Source organism: Balaenoptera musculus, chromosome 7, assembly GCF_009873245.2.
Source record: "Balaenoptera musculus isolate JJ_BM4_2016_0621 chromosome 7, mBalMus1.pri.v3, whole genome shotgun sequence".
NCBI lineage: Eukaryota > Metazoa > Chordata > Mammalia > Artiodactyla > Balaenopteridae > Balaenoptera > Balaenoptera musculus.
Window position 1 is genome coordinate 53,433,450 of NC_045791.1, and position 24,380 is coordinate 53,457,829.

Consider the following 24,380-nt stretch of genomic DNA (forward strand, 5'->3'; position numbering starts at 1 on the left):
ACCACAGTTGATGCCAGCTTGCTAGTCACCATCAACAACTGCTTCCCTTGCTTCTTGTTTGCTCAACACATGAAAATGCCCAGGAAACGTCCTCCCCTTTCAACAAAAGATTTCAGTATTTCTACTGTCAATAATGTATTGCCTGCTGTTTGCTCCAACCAGAATCTATACTGTGATTGTGTGTGTGTGTGTGTGTGTGTGTGTATGTGTGTGTGTCTAGTATCACCTAGACAGGGGTTAGCAAGAAACTCCTTAGGAGTTCATTTGATGGTGAATGATGGAAAATCCTAGGATTTAAAAGGACCAGAAAAAAAAATGCCCGACTTGCTTTCCAGACAGTTGCAAAATCTCCACCTTCCCTATAATTAAAATCTTGAGACCCACAGAGGGCGGGCAGAGAAGGAAGCACAGGCCCTGAGAGCAGGAAGAAAACATCTAGTTGCTGACCCCTTGGTGGCACCGAGCATTGTTTTAAGAGGTGAGATCTGATGAGGAATAGCCGATTTCCCCTCTCCCCTTTCCAGCTTCTCTTAGTCTTTTTCATACTGAACATTTTAAAGACTTTAACGAGAAAGGGCATCCTGCAGGGAGCAAACCCACATCCTGAAGGAAGGCTCCAAGGCCTGCCTTCCATATTTCCTGTGGTGTAAATCCTGTCACTCCACAGAGATTGTTTCTCCTCCCCCAGCCAACTGAGGCCTCCTCACATACTCCCATTTTTCTCTCTTTTTCATCTATCCTCTCCTTCTCTTCTTTTTGAGTCCCTCTCAGAATCCTGACAGTCACATCCCTCCCTGTTATGGTGTTGCACCAGAAGGTCGGGCTTGCTTTCTTCACAGACCATGGCTGTCCATGACTAACTGAAACATCAAGCCCCATATCAGCTGTCCTTCCAAGGCCTCTATGCCATGGTCAGCTAGTGCAGCAGGAGGGTAATATTTTCTTGATCACATAACTTCAGCTTTGAAGGTATTGGTATATTAAAAACAAACAGAACAGGCTTTCCTACAGCGTGTTTTTGAGATCCACTTGGGAATTTGGGTGGGGTTGGAAGAAACCAAGTGTCTGGCCTATCCCAGGGGATATTAGTCACCCAAATTATGTTTTAGTGTTTTAAAAATATTAGACGAGTTCGTACATGGTAGTAACTGTCAGACTGGCCACTCCTTGTTGAAGCTTGAGGTTTTGGAATTCTGATCTGTCTTCTCAAAGAATTTGTTTTTCAAAAGTAAAAAGGCCAGTGGAGAAGGATCCTGGGTACTTTCGGAAGGTAATTTCCTTACCAAGGTATATTAACAGTTAAAAAAAAAAAAGGAAGGGGGGCACGAAAAAGGTAGGCATGGTTGAAACAGGTACAAACCCCAAACGTGCTCTCTGCACTAAACATGTGCCATCTGCAGTGGCACTGGTGAGTGCTGCCCTGGTCCCTGCACAGCAGGAGAGACTGAGGACAACTGCAGAGAAAGGCAGACACTGAGACCAAAGGGGCTTTGGGATGTACAAAAGCAACTGTATTATTACCACCTTGGGTTCTTGAAAGATTGGGCCTCTTCATGAAACAGCTCGAAGCCCTCATTAGAGGGCTATAGAGCAAGTCAGAGATAACCCAAGGGCCCAGGAAGGGTTGACAGACTCTTATTCACCAAATTCCAAAGACTCAAACAAGGAAGTCCTGATGGGACTAGCTTTAGCCAGTTAAAAAAAAGTTTCTGCACAAGAGACTCCTAAAATGTAAAGGAATTATCCCAAATAATTTTCACATTGAAAAAGGAAGACATCCAAGCCAGGGATGATAGATTTCTATCTATCTTCTAAGGATGAAAGTATAAGGAAAAGTGGCTGTTATTTAAAAACCAAAAAAAAGCTTACATCCTCTGAAGTTAGCACTGAGAGGTGATTTGGGTATTGACCCCTCCCCTGCAGCTGACCTTTACATTCCTCTAGAGATGTCCAGTATGGAAGCCACTGGCCACATGTGGTTCTTGAGCACTTGAAATTTATATTCATCAATTAGTCCCAATTATTCCTCAAGGAAGTTAAAGAGAGATAGTAGATAGTTCAAACTGAGATAGATATAAAATGTACACTGGAATTTCAAAGATTTAACATAAAAAAAATGTAAAATATCTCATCAATAATTTTTTCATATGGGTATATTAAGGTGATAATATTTTAGATGTATTGAGCTAAATGAAATATATTAAGATTAACTTCATCCTTTATTTATTTTAATGTGGCTACTAGAAAATGTGTAAACATTATGTATGTGGCTTACGTTTGTGGCTCACATTCTAATTGTTGGAGAGCGTTGCTTTAGAGTCCTTTGCTAGTAATCATGGCCATGATCATGCTTAATGGGGATGCTCCTCCTTTGTTCACACTGGCCCGAGCACGTATAGCACTGACCCGTGGCATGGCTGGAATGTCCAGAAGCCAATGTACTGAAGGTCAGGGGCACACCACCAGAGCAGAAACACAGAGAATCTTATTGATGAAACAAGGTTTTTAAACCTGGCTTTCTGAAACTGCTTTAATTGAGACCCGACCTGAGGGCTTCTGATAATAGTAGGTATCGAATAGTATTGGGTTCATTTGTTTAAGGCACTTAGAACAGTTCTCATAGAAAATTCTTGAAAACGTTCGTTATTATTCACCCTTTTCTTGTGTGAAAATGAACCTCTTTAAATAAACGGGTTTCCCTGACACTAATAACATTCCTTTGTTTTTCTCCCAATTTTTTAGTGTGGGGAATGGTGGCCCCTATTTGCCTATCTACCAGCTACTAGGGGATGCCATTAATTGGGTCGATCCAACTGGGACTTGAGCCAGTGATGGAATATAGACCCTCTTTCTAGTTAGTAGGGTTTGGACATGGTCTGTGGTTCTCCATGCCACTCTCTTGGTGTCTGGGGTGGATTTTATTTCTGGGGCATTTACTTAAGTGCTAGATGTAGTTTCCCTGCCTTCCTTCCCTAGTGTCATACCTGGGCTCCTTGTCCTTTTTTGTTTGGGACATCTTAGTCATGGAGTCTGTCATGCTTTGGATCTGCCTTTAGCTGAAAGTGCCCCCCACCCTGCCATATAGCCCCTGCTCATTTAATGTGGTCACAGTTAATGATGATTACTTACAAATGATAAAAAAATTTGGTTTTGAGCTTGCTACTAGTAACCAGGTAATGTGGATCTCAAGTTGTTCGGCTACTGTTAAGATCATCTAGATCAGTGGCTCTGAACAAGGGGAAAACTTCAAAATCGCTTGGGAACATTTTCAAAGGACATATTCTTGGGGCTCATTCTCAGAAATTCTGATTTAGTGGGTTTGAGGTGTGGCCTTGGTATTTGTGCTTCTAAAAGGCTCCCAAAGTGATTCAAGTGCATACACTTGATTGAGACCACCAGCTAGACAATAATAGGAACAGGCATTTTCCTACTCTCAGTTTGGGTGTTAAGCAATTAATTTATTTGATGTCAAGATTAGATGGCTAATGTTTGAGTTCATATTTTACAGGTGTCCGTTTGTAGACACACACACACGTGTGTGTTTGTGTGTGTGTGTGTGTGTAAATGCTTTTTGCATTGAACATTCTCAACATAACTGCCTGGCACATACAAGCTCTGACTAAATGATTGCTGAGTTGATGACTCTGCATATTGTATACATATTTGTAGAGAAAATATCTTTAAAATGTATTTCATGAAAATTTTTTTGAGATATCTTTAAAATATCTTTTAAAATGTGTTGAAGGTTTCCATCACATTTCATGTGCTTTAAATAAATGAGAAATGCGCTCCACAAGAGTCTGGCAGGCGGCCTTGTGGAGAAGGCCGGCTTCAGAGTTGTCTCTGCACAGAAGACTTGGAAGGAGTAACTCGCTTGTTTTCGAACATACAGGAGGGGTGCAGCCGCAGGAGTGGCCTTTGTAGACACCCAGCTCCACTCTGCGGCAGTTCTGCCATTTCCTTTCTGAAGGCGGCAGCACAATAGAGGAAGATTATCTGCTATTTGCATCCCCATGGGCAGTGCTGAAGGTGCTGGAAATTCAAGACTGAAAGTCAACGCCCGGTTGGCCAGTGGGAGCCTGGTCTGTGGCTCGCCCGTTAGCTCCAGGAATGATGTTCACAGGTCAGCTGACCCTGTGGGGCTGCCCTGGGCAGGGCCGCACCTGTGACTGCAAATACAGCTGTTGGCCTCTTCACCGACTCACCTTCCCTGACCTGGGGACCTCCAACCCTGATGTTCCTTGGTGGCTAGGTCTGATGTTTCAGCAGGCCCCTCTGTGCTACCCCTACTCCCCACCAAGCCTCCCATTTTTTAGATTTTTAGAGAAGAAACAACCCACAAACCTATCTAAAAACAATTCAACTGATGCGGAATTCTAAAAATGACTGAAGAATAACATTTATAGGGTCTGAGCCTGTGTTCAAAGCAGTGCTTTCAAGAGCCCTGTGGGAAATCCACGCCCACGTGGGTTGGCCAGTTTCATCTTTTCACCCACATTAGATGGTGGTTTTAGTTTGTTTTTAATTTAGCAAGAATTTGTCCAGTGACATCCCACTTTCACCAGCCCTTTGTCAGAGGAGGAAGAAGGGCCATGTTCTCAAGTAGTCGGTCCCTCTCACTCTTTGATAAAATTCCTGTTGTCCTGTTGTTCCCTTTCTTCCCTGCTCAGGCATGACCCCCCTCCATGCCCCAAGCCCCAAGCCCCCAGGAACCTTTGTAACGGCAGGGAAAAGAGGAGCTCAAATTAGTCTGAGTGGGAGGGCGGCAGAGGCAGAAAGAGAGAGGAACCGGGGTGCGCAGACTTTCTGCAGGTGACGTCGCACGGCCCGAGCTGCCCCTTGCACTGCAGTCTCCACCCAGGCTTTACTGTCAGTGACAGTAGGTCAGTGCAAACAATCCAAGAAATCACGGGCTGCCCCAGGTACTGCTGCCGCCTCTGGCGCAACAGAAAGTGAGTCTCTGTGGGGAATGGACAATCCCGAAGCGTGACTGAACACAGCTGGTCTCAGATGCAGAATCGGAGCAGGAGCGAGCAAGGAAGTCTTCACAGATGCAAAACTGTTGGGAACCTGAACTTATAGATGGGACATCGGGGCTTTCTTCCTAGTTAGTGCTGGGTGTTGTCACCGTAAGAGGGACAGCTGTTCAGTCAACACGTATTTATTGGGTATCTACTACGTGTTAGGCACTGTGCTGGCTGCTGGGGGTACACTGGTGAGCAAGAGTTCTACTTTCACACAGCTGAGAGCAGTGGTCTCCAAATTTGAGTCATTGCAAGTCCCTATAGGAAGAAAATTGAGTCTATCTATGCTGTTTTTATTTATTCATAAATTATGTAATCTATTGCTTATTATGTACATCATAAAATATGTACGTTATAAAATGGACATACAAAATAAGATAATTAGGATGAGATAAATAAATATATACATATATAGAGAGATACATTCTAATATTTTCTTTCCACCCGCCAATGGCTTATCTTGTACAACTTCTGCGGGGGCAGACACCCACTTATGGAGACCACAGATGGGATTAAGAGTGTGATCTGGAGTCAGATTTCCTGACCTCAGATCCTCCATTTGTAAAATGGGTGTTACAATAATACCTTCCCCAGAGTTGCAGTAAGATTAAATGAAATAATCCATGTCAAGTGCTTAGACGGCTTCCCAGTATTTGGAAAGAGCTCAATAAATGTTAGTTATTGTTATAATTTGTACAGTCTGTTTGGGAAGAAGAACGAATTAACCAACTAAGTACTTAATTTCAATTGCGATAAGGACCATGAAGGGCAAGTACGGAGGCCAGGAGGCTGTGTGTGAGGGGGACTTAACCTCGTCAGTTTTGAGCTGTGTTTTGAGTTTCAGAGGGAGCCAGGGTTAGAGCAGGGACAGAGCATTCCCAGCTGAGGGGACAGCTGGCATGGAGGCCTGAGGCAGGAAGGAACTTAACCTTTTGGGGGAGGGAGACAAAGGCCCCGTGAGAGGGGGGAACGCTGCCAGGTGGAACGGGAGAAGGAGGCTGCCTGGAGACCATGTAGGGCTCCATGGGCATTGTATCTCTCAAGGGTCTTTGTTACCAACAACAGAACCCACTCACCACAGTTTAAGCAGAAAAGGACTTTCTTAAAGGATATTAAGACACTCTCAAAATCTCCAGGCGGGTCAGAGAGTCAGGCTTGGAGGTCAGGAAGCCAGAACAATGCTTAGACCAGCCACGCCTCGGGTTGAATCAGCAAAGGGCCTCCGCTACTGCCACCAGGTCTAGACTCCACAGCACAGCTCATGCCGCTGTTGCCCATGAGAGCTAGACACCCACTACCACCTTTTCTAGGAAATGGATTCTGCACAGTTGGCCTCTTCCTGTGGCTCATTTTTGAATGAAGCCTTGTGTGAGAACATCTTACTGGCAGAGTTTGGATCATGTGGATGAGGCCTTAGCTGCAAGAGAAGCAAGGAAAGTGAATTTTTTGGCATCTACTGAGAGGAGGCGAGCACTCCTAAGGTGGGACATTCTCCAGGTGTAGAAATGATGTCAAGGATTTTGGACTTACCTGCTCTCACATCACCAGATGTTTGCTTTGCTGTGGTCAGTAGGATTGGAGAGGGACAGAGAGATTCAATGTTCTTCTTTGCAGAAATGGGAGAGAAGAAACAAACAACCAAACTCCAAATTCCAAACAACCAAACTCCAAAGCCAACCATTTAAGAAATGAAAAGAATTGCTACCTCCTTTATTTGCAGTAAGTTTAACAAACCCTTTTCAAGGGGCAGTGCTGAAGGAGCTAATGCGTGAGTTTGGATGTCTGTGTGACCAACGCTGAACAAACAGCGTTGGTCACACAGACATCTGAAGGGGATGGCACTCCAGTTTACAGTTTTTCTCAAGCCAATTGTAGGTCTTTTCTCTCAAGTTACAAACTGGAAAGGCCTGATTCAGAATCCAAAATTAGGTTTTTCTGTGGGGTGATGAGACAAGGTCTGGAAGGACCTGCAGGGACAGAAATAGGAGATGAAAGCATTTTGTATGTCAGAGGAAGATGGGTCAAGGAAGCGAGACAAAGGTCGAACAAGAGAAGCTCTTAAGAAAAGCTGCTTTCTTTTTTTAAAGTAACCCTTAATGATATCATGATTTTTGTTGATTCAGGAAGCTGGTTGAGTTGGCAGAACTTTTTTATATTAACAGAAACAAATGACTGCTTTAGTTCAAGTAATAAATAATGTATTTCTAAACACAGCAAATATATTTAAAAAATAGCTGCAGAGAAGAAGGTCAAAATGAAACTGGGGTAGGGTGATTTCTCCGCAGCTCAATATTTTCTGTTTAGTAGTCTGACTTATGGCCAAAGATGGAATTCTTGCTAAGTTGTATTATTCAAAGTAAAATGGTCCAGTACTTTAAAAGTGGAAGATTGATAACTCCTCTAGTATTATAATACAAGCCATTTTAAAGAAGTAAATCTTGTCATTATTTTCATGATTTAATAATAATCAGAAATTCTTAATTGATTATTTAACAAGTTAAAAACATTATAAACCAGTTAAATGTAATAAACCCTTTCTTCATCACATACCTACAGATGCATCTTCTTTTTTAGAAAAAGAGTGTTCTTGTGGTCAAAAAAAAAAAAAAAGTTTGACTATGTTTTTGGTACGAGCAGCTCCCTGAGACCTGTACTAACTTTTGTTTCAGTGCTTTTCTCTTAAAGCAGTGGTTCTTAATCATTTGGCAGGTGGGATCACAGATCCCTTTAGCATCTGACGAAAGCTATGGGCTCTTCCCTGAAGAAATGCTGTCTCACATTACTCCTGCAACAGCTTGGTATGTAATTTCAAGGAGGCTCAAGGACCCCACATTAAACTCCTGCTCTAAACCTTGGCTTCCCATAACTCATGGGGAAGGGAGACAGGAAGCTCAGGCTGGTGGTCCGTGATGATATCTTTGATGATGGACAGTCCCAAATATAGCAGTGGTAGTAGGCCTCCTTGCATGTCATCCCCTGAAGTACTGGACTTGGTGGTGCTGGCTTAATGGCCAAGAGGAGCTTTGCACCAGGAAATAATCAGTTGGTTTTATTAACTGCAACAGGCTAGGTAGAATAGAAGTGAAAATGACCACAGCACTGCTGCCCCTGGGTATTCAGGACCTCACCTCCATAAACAAAGAAAAGTCTGCCAGGACCAACACTCTGCCTTCCTCACAGGAATCCTGCCGTGTTAGTGCTTTTGAATAATATGTTCTTGTTAACTTAATAAGGAAGAATAGCTTCCTTGTTGAGTTTCTTTTTTTTTTTTTTTTTTTTTTTTAAATTTTTTTTTTTTTTTTTAATGGCTGTGTTGGGTCTTCGTTTCTGTGCGAGGGCTTTCTCCAGGTGTGGCAAGTGGGGGCCACTCTTCATCGCAGTGCGCGGGCCTCTCACTATCGCGGCCTCTCTTGTTGCGGAGGACAGGCTCCAGATGCGCAGGCTCAGTAATTGTGGCTCACGGGCCCAGCTGCTCCGCGGCATGTGGGATCTTCCGGGACCAGGGCTCGAACCCGTGTCCCCTGCATTGGCAGGCGGATTCTTAACCACTGCGCCACCAGGGAAGCCCAACCTTGTTGAGTTTCTGCTTCCAGGTAGACACGTACATTTTGAAAGGAAGGGGACTTTAATGTCTTAACCCAAAGGGGTGTCTTCTCTGGGTTAGGTCTGGTTGTGGGGACAGGGGTTAGGAGCAGAGTTTGGGGACTGGTCCTTTGTTGAATTCCTAAAACTTCCGAACATACGACAAAGACTTTTAATTACATAATTACACATAAGGGTGAAATGAAATACTTCTTTGGACGGGTAGCAGGAAATGTGGATTTCTATAGGGAGGAAGTGGCTGATAGCAGTTCTTTTCCAAAGAGGCTGTGGTGCAGCGTGGTGGCAAGACTTTGGGATTCAGAGTAAAAACGTCTTGTTCTAAACCTGCCTCTGAATCTTACTCAGTGGGGACAGGGGAGCTTTGAGGCTCTGCAAAAAGTGATTCAACCCAAACACACACAGGCCTCATTTTGTGGCTTCAAGGTTTGAATGTTGCTGGTGAAACCATGACAACAGAATTAACCCTGCTTAGTTTTGGGCAAATTTCTCAACTTCCTGAGCCCAGTTTCCTCATCTGTGAAATGAGTGTGATAATACCTACCTCATAGTGTTGTTATGTGGAATTAAATGAAATAATACACACTATATATTTCATCAATTCTAAGACACATATTCCTCCCCTCCCCTCCCTCAAATTAAAAAGTTCCCTGAAATTGGGATGGTATCCAAGGGTGGATCCAGGTTTTATGGGGCTGAAACTTATATTATTTGGGGAACTTTAAAAAAAAGAGAATGTAAAATGATGAATGCAAAATTAGGTAAAATGTGAATATTTGTTTAGATGAGAAAGGAATCACAACAAATTATAAATTTTAAAAAGCTGAAATAAATCACGAACACCTTAAAATCCACAAAAAACACCGTAATATTTATTAATTAACTGCCTGACATGCCTCTATAATACCTCTTTGTCCTACATTTTTTTGGCTGTATAACAGTGATTTTGTTATGTCATTTTCTATACAGAGAATAGGTAGGCTATTCAGTCTTCCTTCTCTGTGGTTGATGGAGAATTATTTTTTACTATAGATAATTTGGAGAAGTGTTTTCCAGCTTCACCACTTATTTTAGGAAATGTCAGATAAATTTTTAGGATTGTCAAATTTGGGGAAACCTCTATGAAGTTTCTTTCATATGGGAGCTATAAGATTTGGAAAAATTTTCCACGGGCTAGTTTTTGGCTTCATATACTTCAAACCTTGTTTTTTCCCACTACTCGTGCCGTATACCTCTGGTGAGCGTGGTGGGACATGTTGACACTCGGTACAACCTGGAGCCCTGCACTGAGGGTCTCACCGCAGGAGAGCTGACGGGGTGGAGGGTAGAAGAGGTGGACGCGGTTGCTGCACCAGAATGACCAGCAATGACTTGACTGCACGAATGTGACTGCGACCACATGCCCACATCCCACTGAACCCAGACTAAATGTATCCCCAAGTCAACTTTCCCTTTAAGAAGATCCCCAAATTGCCCATGGCCACTCCAGTGCCAGCCAACACAAGGGGAAGTATGGCAGAGGGGAAGTCAGAGTGCAAAGAGACAGTGGTCTGATTGCAGCTAAAATACCTTTTGCAAATTTTACAAAAATATGTGGCCATGTGAACACACTACTGCGGCCCCTCTGGGAACCTTGGGAGGGTCTGTGCAAGTGCAGGGCCTTGAGACTTATTAAGTTTCCTTAGCTTCGCAATAAATACACCCTGGATGGCATCCTTCAATTAATTGGTAGTGATTTTGCTTTTCTGGTGGCACATAAAATAATGAGTATGTTACAGTTGGTGGCAACTTTGATTCCATCTGATACATGTAAAGCATCCCACACAGTGCCTGGCACACACGCCAGGGGTTCAGTAAGTGTTCCTTCCTTCCTCCCCTTAGTGAAAACCCAAAAAACAGGGCTCCATCAATGGAGGGGACTATGCCCTTCAAGTGCATTAGTGAAGAATCAGCTTTGTATAAGTTGATAGACCATTAGTTTGCCTATAAAATTTTAAATTGCAGTTTTTGAATTCATAGATCTTAGCTCAGAGTCAATAAAAAGTGATTGATAGGTAACCAGCAAGTGCCCAGGGACAGATGATGTCCTGTTGCTTTGTCAGTGGTCGATAATAGTGTACTCACCTCCAGCCAATCTCTAACAAAGAAAGCCCAGCCCTAAGAAACAGGGAAAAAATGGCTACAATGTATTAAAGACACCTGACTTGTGCAGAGTAAAGGAGAATTTCCCCTGGTATCAGCCCTGATGCTGCCCGTCTGTCTTCTTGAAGGGCATGTGAAAGAAAACCTGAGCTCAAGCCCAGAGTCAGGACACAGTGAGAGCCCTTGTGTTTTATTTTCCTTTCCACTTCCTTCTTCATCTTATGTTTTGCTCTTCCTTTCCTCCATTTTGCCCACATTTTCTAGATTGTTTTCTTGTTGTCACTTCCTGCAAAAAGAAAAAAGATTCCACTGTTCATTGTGTGTTAGTGCTCTTGGGCGTCCTATCTGACTTTCTACACCTCAGAGGTATTTATATACAAAGGATTAAGGTGTGGAGTACTGACACAGTAGGGGTCTGGGAAGCCCATTTCTGTGGGAATGTAAGCTGATACAGCCACTATGGAGAACAGTATGGAGGTTCCTTAAAAAACTAAAAATAGAACTACCGTATGACTCAGCAGTCCCACTACTGGACATATACCCTGAGAAAACCATAATTCAAAAAGAATCATGTACCACAATGTTCATTGCAGCACTATTTACAATAGCCAGGACATAGAAGCAACCTAAGTGTCCACTGACTGATGAATGGATAAAGAAGATGTGGCACATATATACAATGGAATATTACTCAGCCATAAAAAGAAACGAAACTGAGTTATTTGTAGTGAGGTGGATGGACCTAGAGTCTGTCATACAGAGTGAAGTAAGTCAGAAAGAGAAGAACAAATACCATACGCTAACACATATATATGGAATCTGAAAAAAAAAAAAAAAAGGTTCTGAAGAACCTAGGGGCAGGACAGGAATAAAGACGCAAGCACAGAGAATGGACTTGAGGACACCGGGAGGGGGAAGGGTAAACTGGGACAAAGTGAGAGAGTGGCATGGACATATATACACTACCAAATGTAAAATAGATAGCTAGTGGGAAGCAGCCGCATAGCACAGGGAGATCAGCTCAGTGCTTTGTGACCACCTAGAGGGGTGGGATAGGGAGGGTGGGAGGGAGACGCAAGAGGGAGGAGATATGGGGATATATGTATACATATAGCTGATTCACTTTGTTGTACAGCAGAAACTAACACAACATTATAAAGCAATTATACTCCAATAAAGATGTTAAAAAAAAAAGTATTTTCTTTCTCTGACACCAATTTAAATTTGCCGTAATTCTGAGGCTGCCTACACGTTTCATGTGCGACTGTGTGTTAATGCACCCCATTTGCCCCAAATCATGGGTCAAGCTGCATTTCAGAGTTGGTATAATTTTTATTTTTTTATTTTTTTATTTTTAAGGCTGTGTTGGGTCTTCGTTTCTGTGCGAGGGCTTTCTCTAGTTGCGGCAAGTGGGGACCACTCTTCATCGCGGTGCGCGGGCCTCACGTTATCGCGGCCTCTCTTGTTGCAGAGCACAGGCTCCAGACGCGCAGGCTCAGTAATTGTGGCTCACGGGCCCAGTTGCTCCGCGGCATGTGGGATCTTCCCAGACCAGGGCTCGAACCCGTGTCCGCTGCATTAGCAGGCAGATTCTCAAGCACTGCGCCACCAGGGAAGCCCCTGAGAGTTGGTATAATTATAATGGTGTTATTTCATGAACTATAGGGATTGTGAATAATTAAGATTCATTCTAGAATGAGCAAGGAATTTACTGGAATAAAGGGATGTAATAAAAAAGCAAGCCTCTTTCAATTTCTAACAAGGAGCTTGGTGAGTCTGTAATCTGATTTTGTAACAATTGTTTTCCTTAAAGTAATTTGGATGCTACATTAGTTCTAATTATTATGATTTCCTGTTTAGAACCCAGATACCTTCTTGATATGTCCCCCACAGTATATTTCTGGAAATGACTTCAACCAATTACATTAGCTTTCACTCCCTTGGTTTCAATGTGGTTCACCAGACAGGAACCAGGCTGCTCTAGTGTGCAGCCCAGATAGCGTGAGGCAGTGGGTTGAAATTTAAAATTACCCGAAGGTGCTATGTGGTCTGAAGGGTGCCTAAGTGGAGGAATGTGACACAGCTGAGGGTTCTGATGGGCGGGGGTGGGGCTGTTTTGATGTCTGAAATGTCTGACCAACTGTTCTTTTAGGGATGATGTTGATGACTATTTCATCTGGTACCAAGTCTACTTTCAATGTTTGACTAAGGAAGGTGACAGTGATGACAACAATAATGAAATTTACCTTCAAAAAATTTCCCCTTAAATGTTGTAGATGTAGCAGCTTAGGACAAATCGGAGAAGAGTCCTTATGGTCTTCTTCATGTTACTACTTTTATGAATAATAATGCTTTATCATTTACAAAGACCTTTCCATATTGTGTGGCAGATATCATTGGTCCCATTTTACAGGTATTTAAACTGAGGCACAGAGAGGTCCAGGTATGTATTCAGTGTTGCTTAGAGTAAGCAGGGGAGATGGTACTTAAACCCCATTTCCCTGTTCCCACTTCTCCCCTAGTGATGTCATACCCCATGCAGCAGTGGTGGCAGGGGTTCACAGGAAGTTGACAGGGATCTTCAGCCCCCTCTGGGTACCCTCTACACTCTGTGAATCTGCCAGGGGAGCAATATGCTCCAAGACTGTCCCTAAGGGGCGTGTGCCCTCTCCCTGTACACATACTGGCTGTCAGAAGACTAAGGAATTCTACATGAGAGGGATTTTTATAACACCTGCATTGACCCTCTCAAAGATCTGGAAGCATCGTCCAGCTACACAGGGCTAGCTGGGATTTCAGGCATTTAGCATGGAGAAAACACATTCTTCTCCAGAGTCATTTTCAGCTATTATTCATATGTCTAAGTTTAAAAAAGAGGGCAAACCTACCTTGGGCCAAATGAAGGTGTTTGTGTGAGCATGTGTTTCCCCTTTTCCCTTTCTGAAGTCAAGTTTCTTGGCACATTTGGCAGTTTACCATCAGAAAGCTAAAGGCAAAGACAGAAACTGAAGACAGGAGATGCTTTTCTGTGCTGTCTTGTCCTCCTGATACACTGAAGAAATACTCAGAAGAAAGGTAATGTGGGGCTCCTGCAAAAAGATTCAGCCTATGAGAGTGCAGAGTGACTGGGAACAAGACACTCAGAAAGCAGAGATCTTTTAAACCTCACTTGGTAAAACCAATGCTTCAGCTACTCCTCTACTCCCACTCAGTAGTGGGACGCAAGACCTGGGAGAAATTTCACCGAGAAAGAAGTGGTTGTTTACAGCACAGACAATAGGCTGGCAGGTTTAATTTCCCCTCAGTTTTATAAGAGCATGTAACTTGAAACCAGTTTAATGAAATAACTCCTGGATTTCAATGGCTGATGACTTCGGCCAGAAAGCCTGGAACGGCCACGGTTACTAAGGATGTGGTGGACAGGGGGCCAGGAGCCCACAGGCTGCAGTAACTGTGGGCCAAAGCAGGCCTTTTAAAGTGATCCTCCAGTAGCGCTCTTAGGCCTGGGAGTGTGGAGGCCTTTGAGAAGGTCAGCAGGGGCCCCCATGAGTCACAGCTTTTGTGTTTGGGACTGTGCCCTCTTCTGGAATCCCAGCTACCTGTGCTCTGGATTACTTGGCCTGAACTGTTTGACAGTGTCTCCCTGTGCCAGGGCTGCCGGGGAGGCAGAAGGAATCCTTTGGGATTTGAAGCCCAACAGTTGTGGACTAGGCATGGCTAGGAGGTCTCTGGGGGCGGTCATCAAGTCCAAGGTGTTCATGTGTGGGCAAGACGTTCTCGCTCTGGATGAGCAGAACCTGTGCTGAGCCTCTCCCCCGCTCTTCCAGAGGGGTGCAAAGGGTCGTTGACATAACACGCTGATAGTGGCGGGTAAGGTCAAGGAGTTTGGAGTCAGATCAACCCACTTTCATATCCTGCCAACCCTCTCCCCCGCCCACTTATTCTGTGATGTCAGCAAATTAATATTTTTGAACTATCATTTCTTCAACTGGAAAATGGGGGTAATAATAATAAACTTTATAGAATTGCTGGGAAGATTAAATGAGATAGGTATGCCACATGCCCATCTCATACATGGCCAAAGGTAGGCACTTGACCATTTTGGCCGTGGGGAAACATTACCTGCTCAGCTGGCTGAAGTTTGCCAGAAAACACCTTGATACATTAATCTTTGTGAGAGAAAATTAGGGAGCAGAGTGTAAATCTCAAATTTTTCATCAATTCAGTTCATCTGACATATACTTTTTTTAAAAACATTTATTTATTTATTTATTTATTTATTTATTTATGCTACGTTGGGTGTTTGTTGCTGCCCACAGGCTTTCTCTAGTTGCAGCGAGCAGGGGCTGCTCTTCGTTGTGGTGCACGGGCTTCTCATTGCGGTGGCTTCTCTTGTGGAGCACAGGCTCTAGGCGCACGGGCTTCAGTAGTTGTGGCACATGGGCTCAGTAGTTTTGGCACATGGGCTTAGTTGCTGACATATATTTAAAGTGTCTTATATGCCAGGTGCCGAGGACCCAGGGATGAATAAGGTAGAGCTCTGCCTTCAGTAAAAGCACTTTCTTTTCTTTTTTTTTTTTTTGGCCACATGGCTTGTGGGATCTTAGCTCTCCGACCAGGGATGGAACCCGTGCCCCCTGCAGTGGAAGCATGGAGTCCTAACCACTGAACTGCCAGGGAATTCCCTAAAAGCACCTTCTGGTGCAGTGTGTTTCAAGTCTTTGACTATGACCCATGATAGGAAATACCACAATGCAGTACACACTCATACACAGTATTTATACAAAAATTGGAACAAAAGTTTCTTAAAATAATACTTGCCTTATCATCAGAAAATCTACAAACAACAAATGCTGGAGAGGGTGTGGAGAAAAGGGAACCCTCTTGCACTGTTGGTGGGAATGTAAATTGATACAGCCACTATGGAGAACAGTATGGAGGTTCCTTAAAAAACTAAAAATAGAATTACCATATGACCCAGCAATCCCACTACTGGGCATATACCCTGAGAAAACCGTAATTCAAAAAGACACATGCACCCGAATGTTCATTGCAGCACTATTTACAATAGCCAGGTCATGGAAGCAACCTAAATGCCCATCAACAGACGAATGGATAAAGAAGTTGTGGTACATATATACAATGGAATATTACTCAGCCATAAAAAGGAATGAAATTGAGTCATTTGTTGAGACATGGATGGATCTAGAGACTGTCATACAGAGTGAAGTAAGTCAGAAAGAGAAAAACAAATATCGTATATTAATGCATGTATGCGGAACCTAGAAAAATGGTACAGATGAGCCAGTTTGCAGGGCAGAAGTTGAGACACAAATGTAGAGAATGGTCATATGGACACCAAGGGGGGAAAACTGCGGTGAGGTGGGGATGGTGGTGTGCTGAATTGGGCAATTGGGATTGACATGTATACACTGATGTGTATAAAACTGATGCCTAATAAGAACCTGCAGTATAAAAAAACAAACAAAACAACTAATACTAAACTTTCATTGGGTTATTTGTATGGAAATATGTTAATATAAATGTTTCAGACATTACATGAAATTTCTAAAAATCTTATATTTGTATTTGTATGGAAATATGTATGGAAATATGTTAATATAAATGTTTCAGACATTACATGAAATTTCTAAAAATCTTATATTTGTATTTGTATGGAAATATGTATGGAAATATGTTAATATAAATGTTTCAGACATTACATGAAATTTCTAAAAATCTTATATGTTCTGGTATAATGTTATAAGTAATAATCCTAGTTATTACTTTAAAATGTATATCTCAGAAATAACTAATTTTCTTGTCAACTGCATTATTATGAACTTTCATCAAATCTTTAACCGTGGTCATTTTTAAGTCTTTTGTCATTTACAGACAGTTCTGGGTGTACTCTGATGATTTTGCAAATATGTTCCTATAAAAGGGTTTCATCTTCAAGAAATTCATGGAAAAGACTCTGACAAGTACAGGTTTCTGGTAACTGACTGTACTGCTGAACTGAATGAATAAGCATTTTCAGAACTCTAATGAAAAACTGATGAACTCATAAAAGTGCTAACAAAAGATCAAGATGAAAAAAAAATTAATTACATGGGACTGAGTGAACTGATGAGGATGAGTATAATTTTTGTGACTTTCTGTCTGAATTTAAAAAAAAAAAAAAATCCCACAAGGACTCAGAGGCAAAGAATATACAAATCCATTTTCACTGCAAAGTAAAGGAGCTGTTACAGTGGAGGATTACTGGACTGAATGTCAATATTATGACATAGTATGAGTGTGTTTCATGTTTGGTAATTGAAATCATTGTTGCTTTTGTTGTGGTCATCCATGTACAATGCTTGGTGTCAGTCTATTTATGTCTTGTAAAAATAAAATACAGTGTGTGTGTGTGTGAATAAAAAAAATAAATTAAAAAAAAAAAAAATAATACTTGCCTTTGCATGCAAAGCACTCTTTTTTTTTAACATCTTTATTGGAGTATAATTGCTTTACAATGGTGTGTTAGTTTCTGCTATATAACAAAGTGAATCAGCTATACATATACATATACCCCCATATCCCCTCCCTCTTGCATCTCCCTCCCACCCTCCCTATCCCACCCCTCTAGGTGGTCACAAAGCACTGAGCTGATCTCCCTGTGCTATGCAGCTGCTTCGCACTAGCTATTTTACATTTGGTAGTGTATATATGTCCATGCCACTCTCTCACTTCGTCCCAGCTTACCCTTCCCCCTCCCTGTGTCCTCAAGTCCATTCTCTACGTCTGCGTCAAAGCACTCTATTTTTATGCTATTTTATTTCATTTAAAAAATGCCAATGGTGACTCACTAAATTGATTTTATCCTGCTTACGGATCACAACCTTTAGTTTGAAAAATACTAACTCTGACCTTCGCTATGACCAGGGCTGGCATGAGCCTTTGTGAAAACTGTATGGGAGTCTAGGGGGGTGACCACTCAGAAGGGGCAGGAATAGGTCTGGATCTTGATTATTATAAGACAGGCTTGAATTCCATCCCCTTTACCTTTGATTATTAATTTAGAGATGGACGTGTGACACAATTCTAGCCAATGATACAAGAAAGGACATCTTCAGTGGGGCTCCTGGGAATGGTTTTCCCTGCTCTAAAAAAGGGGCCTGGGGAAGGGACATTCCTTTTTCTGCCCCAGGCACTGTTGTCTACCTGTGCTGCTTGGACCTGGGGCAACGTGAGCCTTGAACCTGGTCATCACAGAGTGTGATGGAAAGAAAGAACCTGGGTTCCTGGTGACATTTCAGAGCCACTGAATTAACTAACTTTGGAATTGCCCTACTTCTGGACTAGTTATATGAGATAATACATTTTTCTTATTGTTTAAACTTCTTTTAGTTGGGGGTCTCTATTATTTACATCCCGAATGATGGACTGGTTTACCTGTCTCTCTTTTTTAAAAATTGAGGTATACTTGCTTTATAATATAATATTCTATAAGTTTCAGGTGTACAACATAGTGATTCACAATTTTTAAAGGTTATACTCCATTTATAGTTATTATAAAATATTGGCTGTATTTCCTGTGCTGTACAATATGTCCTTGTAGCTTATTTATTTTACACACTGCAGTATGAATCTCTTAAGCCCTTACTCCTGTCTTGCTCCTCTCCCTTCCCTCTCCCCACTGGTAACCACTAGTTTGTTCTTTATATTTGTGAGTCTGTTTCTTTTTTTTATTTTATTCACTAGTTTGTTTTATTTTTTAGATTCCACATATAAGTGATATCATCCAGTATTTGTCTTTCTCTATCGGACTTATTTCACTAAGCATAATATCCTTCAAGTCCATCCATGTTGTTGTAAATGGCAAAATTTCATTCTTTTTTATGACTGAGTAGTATTCCATTGTAAATATATACCACATCTTCTTTATCCATTCATCTGTTGTTGGATACTTAGTTGCTTCCATACCTTGGCAATTGTAAATAATGCTGCTATGAACACTGGGGTGCTATGTATCTTTTCAAATTAGTGTTTTTGTTTTATTTGGTTATATACCCAAGAGTGGAATTGCTGGATCATATGGTAGTTCTATTTTTAGATTTTTGAGGAACTTCCATACTGTTTTCCACAGTGGCTGCACCAATTCACATTCCTACCAACAGTGTGCAAGGGTTCCCTTTTCTCTACACCCTTGACAACATTTGTTTATTTGTGATCTTTTTAATGATAGCCATTCTGACAGGTGTGAGGTGATATCTCATTGTGGTTTGGAGTTGCATTTCTCTGATGATTAAAGATGTCGAGCATCTTTTCATGTACCTGTTGGCCATCTGTATGTCTTCTTTGAAAAAATGTTTATTCAGGTCTTCTGCCCACTTTTTACCTGAGTTTTTTGTTTTTTTGATGTTGAGTTGTGTGAGCTGTTTATATATTTTGGATATTAACCCCTTATCAGTCATATCATTTGCAAATATTTTCTCCCATTCAGTAGGCTGTCAATGGTTTCCTTTGCTGTGCAAAAGCTTTTAAGTTTAATTAGGTCCCATTTGTTTATTTTTGTTTTTGTTTCCATTGCCTTCGGAGACAGGTCCAAAAAATATTGCTATGATTTATGTCAAAGAGTTTTCCACCTATGTTTTCTTCTAAGAGTTTTATGGTTTCCAGTCTTACATTTAGGTCTTTAATCCATTTTGAGCTTTTTTTTTGTATATGGTGTTAGAGAATGTTCTAATTTCATTCTTTTACATGTAACTGTCCACTTTTCCCAGTTACCTGTCTCTGGCATCTGGAGCATGTGCTATGAATTTTTAACTTTGAATCACTTGGGAACCAGTAGAATCAGATTAAGGCCACTTAATTAACCCCTTAAATATGGTGTTTAATTAGGTTCACATTATGCAAATGGACACCTTCTAATTGTAAACTGTGGAATGACTCAATTGATTTTAAAATTTTAGTTAACCAATGCAACAAGTCATTCAGCTGTGTGATTAGGGGCAAATTACTTCACATCTCTGTGCCTCAATTTCTTCATCTGTTTATAAAACAAGAACACTGGACTAGAGATTATTTTCCTGTCTAAGATTTTGTGATGCTCTAGGATAGCGCTGAGTGAATTCCACAGAGAAAGAAGTTTGCCTTAAGTGGCTGTCATGACTATTTGTGGGGCCTTTATGTTTGAATAGAAAGTTTTATTTTGGAAGCTGGGGTTGGTGGTGGTGATGTGTTGAGATTTTATAGGACAGGGTTAGCAATCCGAAGCTCTAGATTTAGGTCGTGGCTCTACTGTTTGGTGGCTATAAAAACCTCATAAGGGGCTTCCCTGGTGGCGCAGTGTTTAAGAATCTGCCTGCCAATGCAGGGGACACGGGTTCCAGCCCTGGTCCAGGATGATCCCACATGTAGCGGAGCAACTAAGCCTGTGCGCCACAACTACTGAGCCTGCACTCTAGAGCCCGCAAGCCACAACTACTGAAGCCCATGCACCTAGAGCCCGTGCTCCACAACAAGAGAAGCCACTGCAATGAGAAGCCCACACACTGCAACGAAGAGTAGCCCCCCCTCGCCACAACTAGACAAAGCCCGCATGCAGTAACGAAGACCCAGCGCAGCCAAAAATAAAATAAAATAAATAAATTAAAAGAAAAAACTCTCATAGGTTACATCATTCACTGTGTACAAGGCTGCCTTGGATACTCTGTTCTCTATGAGCATCTGTTTCCCCTTCCATAAAATGGAGATAATAGTCTGTACCTTATCTGTTGACTTTGCAAGGGGGTGTGAGAATCAAATGAGGAATATAGATAAAAACAAAGCACTTGGTTAGCCATTAATGTGTTATGCAAAAGATGTCGCTGTCTTGGTGATGTAAACCATAGTGTTCGTTTAGCTTGTGAAATTCTGTGCTGTGTTTCTAACAGACTCTCAGAAAACTACTTAGGTCCCAATTTTGTGCCAGAGAAATAACCATGCTCCTTGGCTGTGCCCTCAGGCTCTCCCTTTACTCCCTTCCTAGTTTCTAAAGAACTGACTGTTTATGGCTTAATAGTGGGCACAGTCCCCTGATTTTATTCCATGACTTACTTTTCTCACTTGCTAATAAATAACTTCCATACAGAGTGAAGTATGTCAGAAAGAGAAAAACAAATACCGTATGCTAACACATATATATGGAATCTAAAAAAAAAAAAAGTTTCTGAAGAACCTAGGGGCAGGACAGGAATAAAGACACAAACACAGAGAATGGACTTGAGGACACGGGGAGGGGGAAGGGTAAGCTGGGACGAAGTGAGAGAGTGGCATGGACATACATACACTACCAAATGTAAAATAGATAGCTAGTGGGAAGCAGCCGCATAGCACAGGGACATCAGCTAGGTGATTTGTGTCCCCCTAGAGGGGTGAGATAGGGAGGGTGGGAGGGATGGAGATGCAAGAGGGAGGGGATATTGGGATATATGTATATGTATAGCTGATTCACTTTGTTATACAGCAGAAACTAACACACCATTGTAAAGCAATTATACTCCAATAAAGATGTTAAAGAAAAAAGAATGTGTATATATATATATATATGTATAACTGAATCACTTTGCTGTACAGCAGAAATTAACACAACATTGTAAATCAACTGTACATCAATTAAAAAAATAAAATTCCATAAGGGAGAAAAAGAAATAAAATAAGGGAACTGAGCAAATGACTTGAAGGGTGCAGAGGTGAGTTTTGAGTTGAGTATAGATCTGTCTGGAGTTGACTTTCTCTTAGAAAAACCCACCTTTTCATTCAAATACAGTATTGGCTCAGAAAACAGAACACTTAGTGGTCCTTGGTAGGCAAGTCGATGAATTAAGCATAAATAAACAAGCATGTTGATTCGTTGTCCCCTGACAATGGGCTCTGGTTGTAAAATAAAAGAGGAATAATTAATATTCCAAACTAAATGTGAGGAGTCAGGCTCTTCCTGCCTTTTTCTCTCCAATATGAAATTCTACGGGTCTTACTCATTCTTGTTGGTGATCTAATCTGAGTACCAGGAGATTAAACGATTTTCCTAACTGGTGAGTGTCTCTCACAAAATCCGTCATTGGAGCTGGGGCCCAGTACCTGGCCTCTGCTCCTAATAACCATCCCATATGTCTCTATAAATAGACCATTATCAAATGCTTTTTATCGGGTTTGGATTGGACAACGACCATGACTCTTAATGTCCCTTCCTTCCCTCTCATCTGATTTTAAGTTATCTCTGACAGTCAGGATGTAAGTCTGCTGTGTTCAGAGTTCAGAGTTCTGAACACAATTTCCCAACATAAGGCAGGCTGGAAATACATATTCTAGACAAAACATGGAAATCCTACCAATTGGTGGTAAATTCCCTCCGAGTTTCTCTCTTCCCTTTCAGGAAACATGGCTCGGGTCTCCCGTCCTTGTTAACACCAGCTCCTCCGGTCTGGCGATAAATCATCACCTTGGCAACACCGCTTCCCACGATCCACAAAGCTTTGGACAGCCAGTCTCTGTTTTGCCTTTGTCTCCTAGTCTTTGGCCAGTAGGGTACAGGAGCCCGTGACCCTGCTCATCCCAGCTTTGTTTTGTCCAAACTCTTTTGTGCAAAGAGGAAAACCAGGATTTTGAAGCATGCTCTGGGCTGGGCTGGCACGGTGCACTGCGAAATAAATCACAACTCCTGTATTTTAGAGCAGCTGAACATTAGCACTTTTAATGGACAGGAGAGTCTGGCCAAAACAGGACTGGGATGAACAGGGTTATCCTTTCAGGATGCTGATTTTGGGGGGAGAATGCCTCTTCCCTGTTTTTATACGTCATGAGTCCCCTTCCCTTCCAGGCAGCTGCTGAGATGAAGGAGTTCCTGCAGCAACCATCCTACTCACAACCACATGCTGACTGCACAGAGTAGGCACAGTCTGTATCTTTCAAATCTGCATGCACACAAGTCATTAACCCTGCAAAAGTCAGGAGAGGAGGTTTAATTTAATAAAATGAATTAAAATGTAAACACAACACCAGTTAAAAACCAACAGTTTCATCTTCAGCTTTCAAAGGCTATACCAACTGGTTGCAAAGGGAAAAAGGATTAACATTTACTGAGAGCCAAGTATGTGCTAGGCTCATTAAATTCTCACAACAGCCCTATGAAGCAGCTACTATTTCTGCTTCATCCCCACCCCTTTGGAGGTTATGCCAGGCAGTGGTGGTGGTGGTGGTGGCTGCTGACACTGGCAACAGGAAAGGGGTTTCAGAAGCAGTGCCTAAGCCACATGCCTTTTAATTGTCCTGGGAGACATCCCTGGATAAGTAGGTAGAACCAACAGGACTTTGATGGCCAAAGGTTCCAGCATGACTTTCTATAAGCACTTGGGGAAACACACTGTATAACCCCATCAAATTATGTTGAACTAAACTGCATGCCTCGATTGTGGGATAAGGTTGGTTCAATCACCCATGTCTCATACCCAGTGATTTTTAAGACCTGTATCTCAGTCAGTTTGGGCTGCTATAACAGAGTACCATAGACTGGTGGCTTAAACAACAAACATTTATTTCTCACAGTTCTGGAGGCTGGGAAGTCCAAGAATAAAGTGTTATCAGATCCAGTATCCATGAGGACACTCTTCTTGGTTTGCAGAGGATCATCTTCTTATTCCATCCTCACATGGCCAAGAGAAAAGTCATCCCTCTTGTGTTTCTTCTTATAATGGTATAAGTCCATTCACGAGGGCTCCATCTCTCAAGGCCACACCTCCTAATACCATCATATTAGGGGTTAGGATTTCAACATATGACTTTGGGGGAACACAGAATTTTTTTTTTTAACATCTTTATTGGAATATAATTGCTTTACAGTGGTGTGTTAGTTTCTGCTGTATTACAAAGTGAATCAGCTATACGTATACATATATCCCCATATCCCCTGCCTCTTGCATCTCCCTCCCACCCTCCCTGTCCCACCCCTCTAGGTGGACACAAAACACTGAGCTGATCTCCCTGGGAACACAAAATTTAATCCATGACTATCTGGTTTCAGTGTCTCTGAGGGTATCAGATTCATCAAAGGGGCTCAAATACTTTAGTATGGATGCACCTGTATGATCTGACTTTTCATTTGGTATGATCTGGCTAGTAACAGCTCAGGGGTTGGGTTAGGAGAAGGAATCTTAAAATTCTGCACCCAAGAGGCAGTAGGGTATAGTGGTTACAAGCACAGATTTTGGGTACAGAGTTCGGATTTAGACTGAAGTTTGTCATCCAAATTCTCCTACTTGTTTCATGTGTGACGTTAGGCAAGTTACTGAACCTCTCAATGCCTCAGTTTCTTCATCTATAAAATAGTGGTGATAAACATGACTCTTACCTCCCACAGAAATTGTGAAGATTAAATGAGTTAATATGCGTAGCATTAAAAGCAGTGCCTGGCATTTAACAAACCCTTTACAAATATTTGCTGTTATCGTTGTTATGGTGCTTGTATTTGTTTGCCAGGGCTGCCATAACAGAGTACCACAGACTGGTTCGCTTAAACAACAAACATCTATTTTCTCACAGTTCTGGAGGCTAGAAATCTGAGATCAAGTTTGGATATCTTCTAAGGGCCTT